The 10,215-nt window shown below is 41.8% G+C and overlaps 1 non-coding gene across 1 annotated transcript; it reads right to left on the bottom strand.

Moving 5' to 3' along the window:
* Positions 1-8,372: 8,372 nt before the first annotated feature.
* TRNAS-GCU (transfer RNA serine (anticodon GCU)) lies at positions 8,373-8,454 on the bottom strand. Its single transcript has one exon. It is a non-coding gene; the product is annotated as a tRNA-Ser (tRNA).
* Positions 8,455-10,215: the final 1,761 nt, after the last annotated feature.

Raw genomic sequence — 10,215 nt, 5'->3', positions numbered from 1 at the left:
ATGATGCAAATACCATACAATATGTGTCCTCTTGTGTGGCTTATTTCACTTAGCATAATGTTTTCAAAGTCCATCCATGTCATAGCGTACATCAAAACTTCTTTTCTTAAAAAAAGCTGAATTATCCATTGTATACGATACCACATTTTGTTCATCCATTTATCGGTCAATGGACACTCTGATTCCTTCTACCTTTTAACAGTTGTGAGTAACGTTGTCATAAACATTGGTATACAAATACCTCTTGAAGTCCCTGCTTTCAATTTTTTGGGGTGTATACCAAGAAGCGGAGTTGCTGGATCATATGGCAAATCTTCATTTAATTTTTTTTAGGAAACACCATAATGTTTTCCATAGCAGATGCCTCATTTTACATTCCCAAAAGTATGCACCAGGGCTCCAATTTCTGCATGTTCTTGCCACCACTTGCTATTTTGATATTTGTTTTTGTTTTCTTTTGTAATAGCCACACTAACATCTGTGAAGTGTTATTAAACTTTTGATTTGCATTTCCCTTATGATTAGTGATACTGAGCATCATTTTAAGTGTTAATTGGCCTTTTGAATATCTTCTTTGTGGAAATGTCTATTCAGCTTCTTGGACCATTTTTAAATCGGATTGTTCAGTGTTTTGATTGTTGTCAAGTTAGCAAAATTTAGATGAATAGCCTAGTTGTGGTGGATTTGTCATCTCAAAAATTGTAATAAAAATGGAGATAAATATTGTAATGGGTCATATTTTACTTCATTGTTGAAATGATTGTTGAATAAATATAATACATTTTTAGTCAGTGAAGGGAGATTTATTTTTCATGGAACTCATTCCGAACAAATCACGTACTTCTATATTTAGTGGAATTCTCCCCTTCCACAGGTATTTCTTTTGGACTCCTATAATCAGAGAACACAGTCAAGAGAAGTGTTTTCTTGTGGTATTTCTCCTCTCATCTCTTTCCTACCTTCCGTTTGCTCTTTTCTTCTTGCTGTGAAACAGCAATGTTATGGGCAGCAGGATCGTTTCTGTTTGTGTTGGAAGCAGACCTCCCAGCCCAGTTGGGGTGAAATGGAGCCACATTCAGTATCCTCCTGACCACACAGAATTTTGTCACCATGCCCTGCACCATGCCTTCACCTGACTGCTTGTTCATCTGGCCTTGGACAGGTCTCCTTAGCACTTAAAGCCCCTTTCCGGGGCACCTGGGTGGCTCAGTGGGTTAAAGCCTCTGCCTTCGGCTCAGGTCATGATCCCAGGGTCTTGGGATCGAGCCCCATATCGGGCTCTCTGCTCAGCGGGGAGCCTGCTTCCTCCTCTTTCTGCCTACCTATGATCTCTCTCTCTCTGTCAAAAAAAAAAAAAAAAAGCCCCTTTCCCCCTGTGGGTAAATCTGTATCTGACATCACCTCACATAACTGTGTGCTGATGACCTAAGGCCTGGCCTGGAAACTGATACAACTGCCTAGACTCTTGGTCCTTCTCTGTTGCACCCTCACCATTACCTGCACAAAAACCGAACCTCTGCCCAGCCCACTAACTCTCTACAGCATCCAACAGCCTCACTGGAAATTTTAACAGACACATATAACCACTTACCCTGAGTCAGGCACTGTCCTTGGCATGTAATAGTAACTCATTGAAATCTTATAAAACCCTATGTATCCTATTATTATTCCCATTTCACAAATGTGGAAACTATGGCAAGAAGCAGAAAAGCAAATTGCCTGGGGACACACAACCAGTAAGTGGTGGGAGCCAGGGAGTAGCTCCTACGACTTGTTAAGCACCACTGCAGGCTGCCTTTGGGATTTGCTTGACCCCAAAGGAAACTTGTCCAGGTCCTTCTCCCTCCCAGTCTCAACACCTGCCACTCACCAACCCTCCCCCCACCCACTTTAAAGCAAGTCACCAGGAGGAATTATTGCAACTTTGAGTCTTTTTATCGAAGATACACTTTAAGGCTGAAACATAGAACTTAGCATTAAGGATATTATTATATCCTTCTCTCAGCTTCATCCAATCTGCTGTCATCCCTCTTCCTCATATTCTTGATTGATGGACTGATGCGCCATTGAGGAATTGCTAAATTGAAACAAAACGAGATCAGGGTTGAGTTAATCTTACAGCTGATTTCTATGTAACTCTTATTTCTCATGAGATGAGACTCACAAAGATGAACCATGAGCATGGCCGTATGTGGCCACAGACCAAGAGAAAAATGCTCCAATTATGATTTATCTTCTTTTTTGGAGAGAAATTATTAGAAAGGGCAAACATTCTAAAATAATACAGTGATTATAGTCTGTGGTCAGGAATCTAGAATATTAATATGTGACAGCACCATAACTGAAAATCCCCTGCTAATTCATCACAGCTTCTATTTGAAGTTCCCTCAAATCACTAAATCCAAAGCCAAACCATGTTGTCCCAGATTCTCCTGCATTGAAGATCTTTGCAAGATGCCACAAGTCTGAATTTATCAAACCACAAAGGGATTTCAGTTCTTTCTCTCAACCCCCAGCTTGGAACTGAATCTCAAGAGAAGGCTCCTAGCCCAACAGTGTGGACAGGTCACACCTGTCCTCTGGTGAGAAGGGAAAAAAATGAACAGTTTCAGAGAGATGGTAAAAACCTGGCCCCAGGAATAATGGCCATCTGAGGGACCAGCTGTAAAAAAGAGGGAAGGATTCCAGATGGAGGGAATATGTCAAATGAGGAAAGAGAGAAGGAAGGAGAGCAAGTATAGGCAGAAGCAGTAATGAATGACAGAAAGAGTTGGTCAGCACCCTGCCATGAGTTACCTCTTAGATAAACGCTTAAACCAATGTAGAAACTGAGGCACAGAGAAGAGTGGATGCAAGATTGCTCAGCATCGAGGCAGAGAGAGAAGTAAAGAAAGGGCTACTCTGCTCTGCAGAATGACTTCTGAGACTACGGTTTGCAGTGTTGTTCTGGGTGTTGTAGCAGATTCTCCAGGCTACATAACAGAGGAGAGGCGTTAACTGAAGAGAAGGGATGGCATAGTTATTATTGACAGATGATATAACTGAATTTTTAGAAAGCCTGAAAAATTAGTTACAGTTTTAGAATATCCAAATAAGGTGATGTTGCTGGATACAAAGCAAATACACCAAAACTAAATAGCTTTCCAAATATAAGCAATCATTTATTCAAAAAGGATAAGAAACTATATGAATCACATGAGCAAAAATACACCAAAAAAAAAAAAAAATTCCAAAACCCACAAAAGAATGGCTTTAAGAATAAATGTGTAAAAGTAAAACAGAAACACCACCACAAAATTTGCCTGAAGATCATAAAATCTTAGTAATTGGAAAACATAGTGCGAGACAGGGATGAGTAGATTATGGCACAATGTCAGTTTTTCCCAAATGAGTGCATCAGATGAATAACTTCCATTAAAATCTTGATGGAATTTCTTTTGAATATGTTAGAGAAATTTTTCTGAAAATAAAGAGACCAGAATAGCCAGGACTTAAAAAAAGGAAACAAACAAACAATACTGGGTGTGGCTCCTCTTAGCAGATACAAAATGCAACACCTAACAGTAGCTACCATGTGTAACCCATCTGTGATAAATACCATGCCATGACTTTCCTGAACTGCCACATTTCCCTTCCCCCAACAACCTTATACAGAGGGACCACAAGTACTCCCTTCCAACAGGAGACAGGGAGTTTGTGTACCACCTCACAAAGGCCCACGGTTAATGTTGTATAGCACCCTCTAATTCAGTGCCCACCTGCCATGCTTCGAGCTACAAAAGTTGCCATTCTTTGAGCTACAAAAAGTCAAGCCAGGTGGCATTGGTGCCTAATCAACAATGAGTCGATGGACCAGAAATGAGTAGCCTGGATTCACCGTTAAAATAACCACCCCACCCCCCACCAAGCAAAGAATATCTTTAAGAGGTGCTGAGCAATTACTTGTTTATTTCAGAAAAAGAAAACAAAACATTCTCACATTATGTGACCTACTAAAACAAAGTCTAACAGGATTAAGGAGCGAAATGGGAAAAAACGTGGGGCACCTGGGTGGCTCAGTGGGTTAAAGCTTCGGCTCAGGTCATGATCCCGGGGTCCTGGGATTGAGCCCTGAATCAGGCTCTCTGTTCAGCAGGGAGCCTGCTTGCCCCTCTCTCTCTGCCTGCCTCTCTGCCTACTTGTGATCTCTCTCTGTGTGTGAAATAAATTTAAAAATCTTAAAAAAAAAAAAAAAAAAAGAAATGGGAAAAAATGAAAACAAGTACAAAAGAATCTCCAACACAGAAAAATACGTGAGAGTCTAGCCACTCTCATGTTGGAGAAATGCTTTCTATGAAAGAAATCTGAAGGGAAAACTAATAAGAAGATCTAATGATTCAAAATGTCAAAGATACCTTAACCAAATATCTTAAATTGGTTAAAAATTATAATCAAATATACATACTGAATGTAGAAAGTGCCCATATAGCCTAATAATATGTATCAAGCTGATTGAAAGTTCTTGTCCTGTGATTCCCTATTCTTGTTCAAAGACTTTAAGGGAAGCCGCCAGCAATGAGGCCAAAGATGAGAGGGTCTGCCCAGCAACAAACTTGGTAAAAGTTGCTAAATCATCTAACTGGAGAAACAAATTCAATAGGAAAAAAGATTAACTAATTCTGTGCATTTCTATGATACATAAGTTGCCATTAGCATGGTGTTTTCAAAGAACATGTAATGACATGGGAAGCTCTCAGGACAAAAGTTTGAGTATATGTACATCCGGAAAAGAGAAAAATAATTGTCAGATTCTACACTAAAGGGTCAAAGATGGTGATGGGAGGGGGTGGGAATTACCAGAAAGTCTTTTTTTTTTCAATTTTATTTAAATTCCAGTTAGTTAACATACAGGGTAATAGTTTCATATGCACAATTTTGTAATTCAAAACCCCCATACAATGACTAGCGTTCACCACAGGTGCACTCCTTAGTCCCATCAGCTGTTTATCCCATTCCCCACCCACCTTCCTTCTAATGACTATCAGTTTGTTTTTTCAGTCTGTTTCCTGGTGTTTGTCTCTCTTTTTTGTCCCTCTGCTCATTTGTTTTGTGTTTTAAATTCCATATACGTGTGAAATCATGTGGTATTCATCTTTCTCTGAATGACTTATTTCACTTTGCATAATACTTTTTAGTTGCAGCCATGTTGTTGCAAAAAGTAAGGTTTCATTCTGTTTTTATGGCTGAGTGATATCCCATTGTCTTAATCTTCTTTATCTCCTCTATCCATTCATTTGTCAGTGGACACTTGGGCTATTTCCATAACTTGACTATTATAGATAATACTGTTATAAACATAGGGGTGCATGCATCTCTTTGAATTAATGTTTTTATGTTCTTTGGGTAAATACCCAGTAGTGCAATTGCTGGATTACAGGGTAGTTCTATTTTTAACTTTCTGAGAAACTTCTATACTGTTTTCCAGAGTGCTGCACCAGTTTGCATTGTCACCAACAGCACAGAAAGTTTCCCTGTTGTCCATATCCTCGCCAGCACCTGTTGTAGAAAGTCTTACTTTTACGTTCTCTTTTAATTTCTGTAATATTTTACGTTTGCACACTAAAAATAATCCACATTTGGAATTGGAAAAGGAGAAGAAATTTAAAACGAAAACACTAGATTCAAAATTGCATATCAAATATTACTATAAATTTTGGTTATTCATACATAAGTGTAAATATATTTTTATTTTATTTATTTATTTTTTAAAGATTTTATTTATTTACTTGACACAGAGAAAGAGAGATCACAAGTAGGCAGAGAGGCAGGCAGAGAGGGAGGGGGAAGCAGGCTCCCTGCTGAGCAGAGAGCCCAACATGGGGCTCGATCTTCATGACCTGAGCTGAAGGCAGAGGCTTTAACCCACTGAGCCACCCAGGTGCCCTTACTTTTTTTTAATCATTTTTTTTAAAATTTTCAACATAACAGTATTCATTGTTTTTTTTTTTTTTTTAAAGATTTTATTTATTTATTTGACAGAGAGAGATCACAAGCAGGCAGAGAGGCAGGCAGAGAGAGAGGAGGAAGCAGACTCCCTGCTTCGAGCAGAGAGCCCGACGCGGGGCTCGATCCCAAGACCCTGAGATCATGACCTGAGCTGAAGGCAGAGGCTTTAACCCACTGAGCCACCCAGGTGCCCTTACTTTTTTTTAATCATTTTTTAAATTTATTTTCAGCATAACAGTATTCATTGTTTTTGTACCACACCCAGTGCTCCATGCAATCCGTGCCCTCTCTAATACCCACCACCTGGTTCCCCCAACCTCCCACCCCCCCACCTCTTCTAACCTTTCAGATTGTTTTTCAGAGTCCATAGTCTCTCATTGTTCACCTCCCCTTCCCATTTCCCCCAACTCCCTTCTCCTAACTCCCCATGTCCTCCATGCTATTTATTATGTTCCACAAATAAGTGAAACCTATGATTATTGACTCTCTCTGCTTGACTTATTTTTTTTTTTAAATCATAGTAATTATCAGAAAGGAAGCATGATTGGTAGCTATTTCTTTTTTTTTTTTTTTTAAGATTTTATATACTTATTTGACAGAGAGAGAGCATGTGCACAAGCAAGGGGAGCAGCAGCAGAGGGAGAACCTGGTTCCCTGCTGAACAGGGAGCCTGACATGGGGTTTGATCCAGATCATAACAGGAGCTGAAGGCAGACACTTAACCAACTGAGCCACCCAGGAGCCCACTTTCTATTTCTTCAGTCATGAAGCTGATTGTTCCAGAGGCTACACCAATGCACCTCCCTCCCTGAACTAATTTTTGTACTTTCAAAATCTGATGTGTATTATCTTATTGTTTTAATAAGAAAAATAATGTGCTAATGTAAATACAAATCTCAAAATGGTTCAGCTTTTCCACTTCCTGCAAAGCAGATTTTTGTGTGTTGTTTTATGGCATGCATGAACAAGCCATTTCACATGCCTGTGTCTCTGGTTTAAGTTATACAAAAACCATCCCATTTTCCTTTGTAAGGGTGTCATTTAAATGTTCAGGTGTAGGTGGGTGTAGTATGGGTGGGGAGGACAAGGCCCCTTTCCCCAGCATCACATTCAGGAGTAGTGGTGGCAGGTGGGTGGTTAGGAAGCCAGTGGGACAGAGTAGAGACCTTCACGGCTCAGGAGGACATCAGCAGAAGAATGTGGCAACTGGATATTACAAGAGCTTGACCCAAGGAAAAAAATTTCTGGACAGAGACTGTGTAGAATTTTCCCTTCTACTGCACTAGGGAGAAGGCAGCATTGCTGACAGCATCTGGAGCTGCAGGTGCGACAGATTTGAACACCAACGGGATGCGAAACTTTCTACTGATTTTTTTTTTTACAGTAATGTTCGTATTTGAAAACACGACTTACTGCTGTAAGTTCTCTTCATCCCACCTGACGCAGCCAGAGTGAAATGAGAGAGGGCTGTGGGGTTCTGTAAACAGTGAGAGAAGCAGGGAAAGTAGGAGTAACTGTTCAGAAGAAGAGAGGAATGTCGATTTACCCAGCGCGTGTCTCTCCGTGTATCAACATCCCTTTCCCTACAGAACATGTTTTCCTACCTCCTCACACCGTGGACTCTTTTTACCAACTTTTCTTTTCACACCATGCTAATTCATGCCTTGCGAGCCTTTTTTTATCCCGCCGTGTGGCTGACAAACCTCCAAGTCAGTAGGTGGTCATGGAATTGTGCCCCAGATCCTGTAAGGGAAGTAGGTGCAGAGTTGACATGACTCAGGACAGGATCTTCGGCTCCAGTTCTGAGAGCTTCCAGATTATAGAACAACGTCCTATGGGCCGCGAACACACAGGGGCACCTCGTTTGGGCCCCAGGCAGGCAGAGAGGCCAGACAGCACCTGTGTTCCACGAGGTGGCCTTCCTCCCGTACCCACGATCGGCAGAACCGTGTCCGCAGACTTGGCAGCCTAAACAGGCAGGACGTTTCCAAGCATAACCTGCCACTGAAGAGATCGGTGTTATTTCGTCTGCACGGGGGTGTCACTGGCAGCCGGTCTCTCTGACTTCAGTTGACACGCCGCTGTGGCAGGCAGCCAGGCCAGGTTCGGCCAACTCAGAAGTCTGGCTGGGGTTTCCATGCCTCTCGTACACGTCAGGAAAGAGCTGTTCTTGCAGATTGCTCATTAATTGGCAAAACAAACATTTTGTTCTCTGGTGTGATTTCGGTACCAATTCCAAGGCACAGATGTATATTTTTAGATCTTCTTATGTGACACTTGGATCTTCTTGTCATGCAAATTCTTTTTCTTTTCTTACGTCCCCTGGTGAAATATTTTTCTCACAAAACACTAAAACCTCACGCAGCCAGTCCAGCAGGGAAACTGAACGACGAGGATGGGATTCGAACCCATGCGTGCAGAGCACAATGGATTAGCAGTCCATCGCCTTAACCACTCGGCCACCTCGTCACTTACATTTGTGTCCTCTTTTATATACAATTTAAAGAGCAGTCAGAAGAGCTGTTCATTACCCCAGTCCCGGGAGAATAGAGGCCCAGTGGTCGATCTAGGGAGATGAAAGATTGAACAGCAGATTATTCAGGCAGAATGTTCTCCTCAATACATAGAGTATTCCAAGTGCTTTTACCCTTTGTAAATCTGTTCAGCATGCCTGCAAAAGTGAAAGTATAAGCCTTTTTGCTTTCCGTGGAAAAAGCAGGGAAATTAAAAGGGAGAGGGGAATAAACAATCCTTAACTTTGGCATAAATGAAAATAGATGTCTTCTTGGGTAATATTCTCATTCTTTCCTGGATTATGGGGGAGGGTGCTTTTAAACATCCCCAGGCCAGGCCATACCCAAGAACAATGAAATCACAATTTCAGGAATTTGAGCTTGCAGATAGCCACGGTGAGCAACCAAGTCCGAGAACTATGATTTTGTTAAACTGTCAGGTGCCCTGGTCTCTCTGTGTACATGAGTGTTTGGAGGGGATGTCACCTCAAGCTGGCATCTGATTTAGTCCTTGTAGGAGGAGTGGTGTAGAAGGGCAGGGTCCATTCCAGCCCAGCAAGGCACAGCAGCACAAGCATGGGGAACAGAATTCTGCTTTGTCACAGCAATCTAATTCACTGGTAACTCCAGAGTATCTGCAGACCCTCAGGAGACTTCCAGGAGCCCTTCATGGCTCTGCTCACATCACTGCCTGTGGGGAGTCTCTAAACGGCTCTGGGTGCATAGTGACATGGGTCATATTTTATCACTTCTCACTCACCCCTCACCTCCTAGAGAATGTCATGGCTGACAGGGACCGCATCTTTCCTGTACGTTCTCTACATCACCTATGTTTTAGGATCCGCTAAATATTTTTAAGGGAATGGGTAGATGAATTAATCAATTGGTGTAAATATTTCCTTGGTTTGTCATCAATTCATTTCAATTCATTATATGTTTATTAAGTGCCCTCTATGAAACTGGCCCCCTGGTGTAGACTCTGGAGCTATAATTCCAAATAGGAGGGAGCCCCTGCAAATCTTTGGTGTCCAAAGTTTCCCCCAGGACCCCTCCACCACAGGACTCCTCTGTCCTGTAACGTGCATGTTAATTCCCATTCTTCCCTTGATTTTTCTCACACTGCCCCTCCCTCTCCATGGAAGGTTTTGGACAAAGAGAAAAAGGTGTATTTGGGATTGAATCAGCTCCTGCAAATGGGTGCTGAAAGCCCTGCTTATTTTAGTGCACAGGTTTTACACCAGGGCTACCTTCAGGAGTCTCTCTCCAACCGGCGGGGGTTGGGGGGTGAGTACTTATTCAGAGAGGAATAGAATTTAATATAAGCATTCCTTGCCCTCCCTCCCACACCCACCCTCCAAAATTACCTGACACTGAGGGCAAGAACCTGGTCTCAGATTGTCTATAAAACCAGCTGTTCCAATATCTGAACTCACAGAACTGCCATCCAGTTAATTTGGAATTTGGATTGAAATCATGTTCGAAGTTTTGCCCTAATTCAGTCAGCCAACAGGTATTTCTGGGTCCTTCATGGAGGCCCTGGTACTGTACCCTTAGGTTTTATTTCTCTGGAGCCCAAAAAGGTGAAATCCACAAAACTAATTCACAGGTTACAGAAAAAAAGTACAGATTGGTGTATTCCCCGGCCCTGTGAAGACTCTGTGTACCTTCTCCCGCAGGATACACGTGTTATCTTTCCTCAACAGAACTTTGCACCCAT

The sequence above is a fragment of the Lutra lutra genome, chromosome 9 (assembly GCF_902655055.1).
Source record: "Lutra lutra chromosome 9, mLutLut1.2, whole genome shotgun sequence".
Lineage (NCBI taxonomy): Eukaryota > Metazoa > Chordata > Mammalia > Carnivora > Mustelidae > Lutra > Lutra lutra.
Note: the sequence above shows the minus strand (reverse complement) of the source record. Positions and strands in the feature narration are given on the sequence as shown.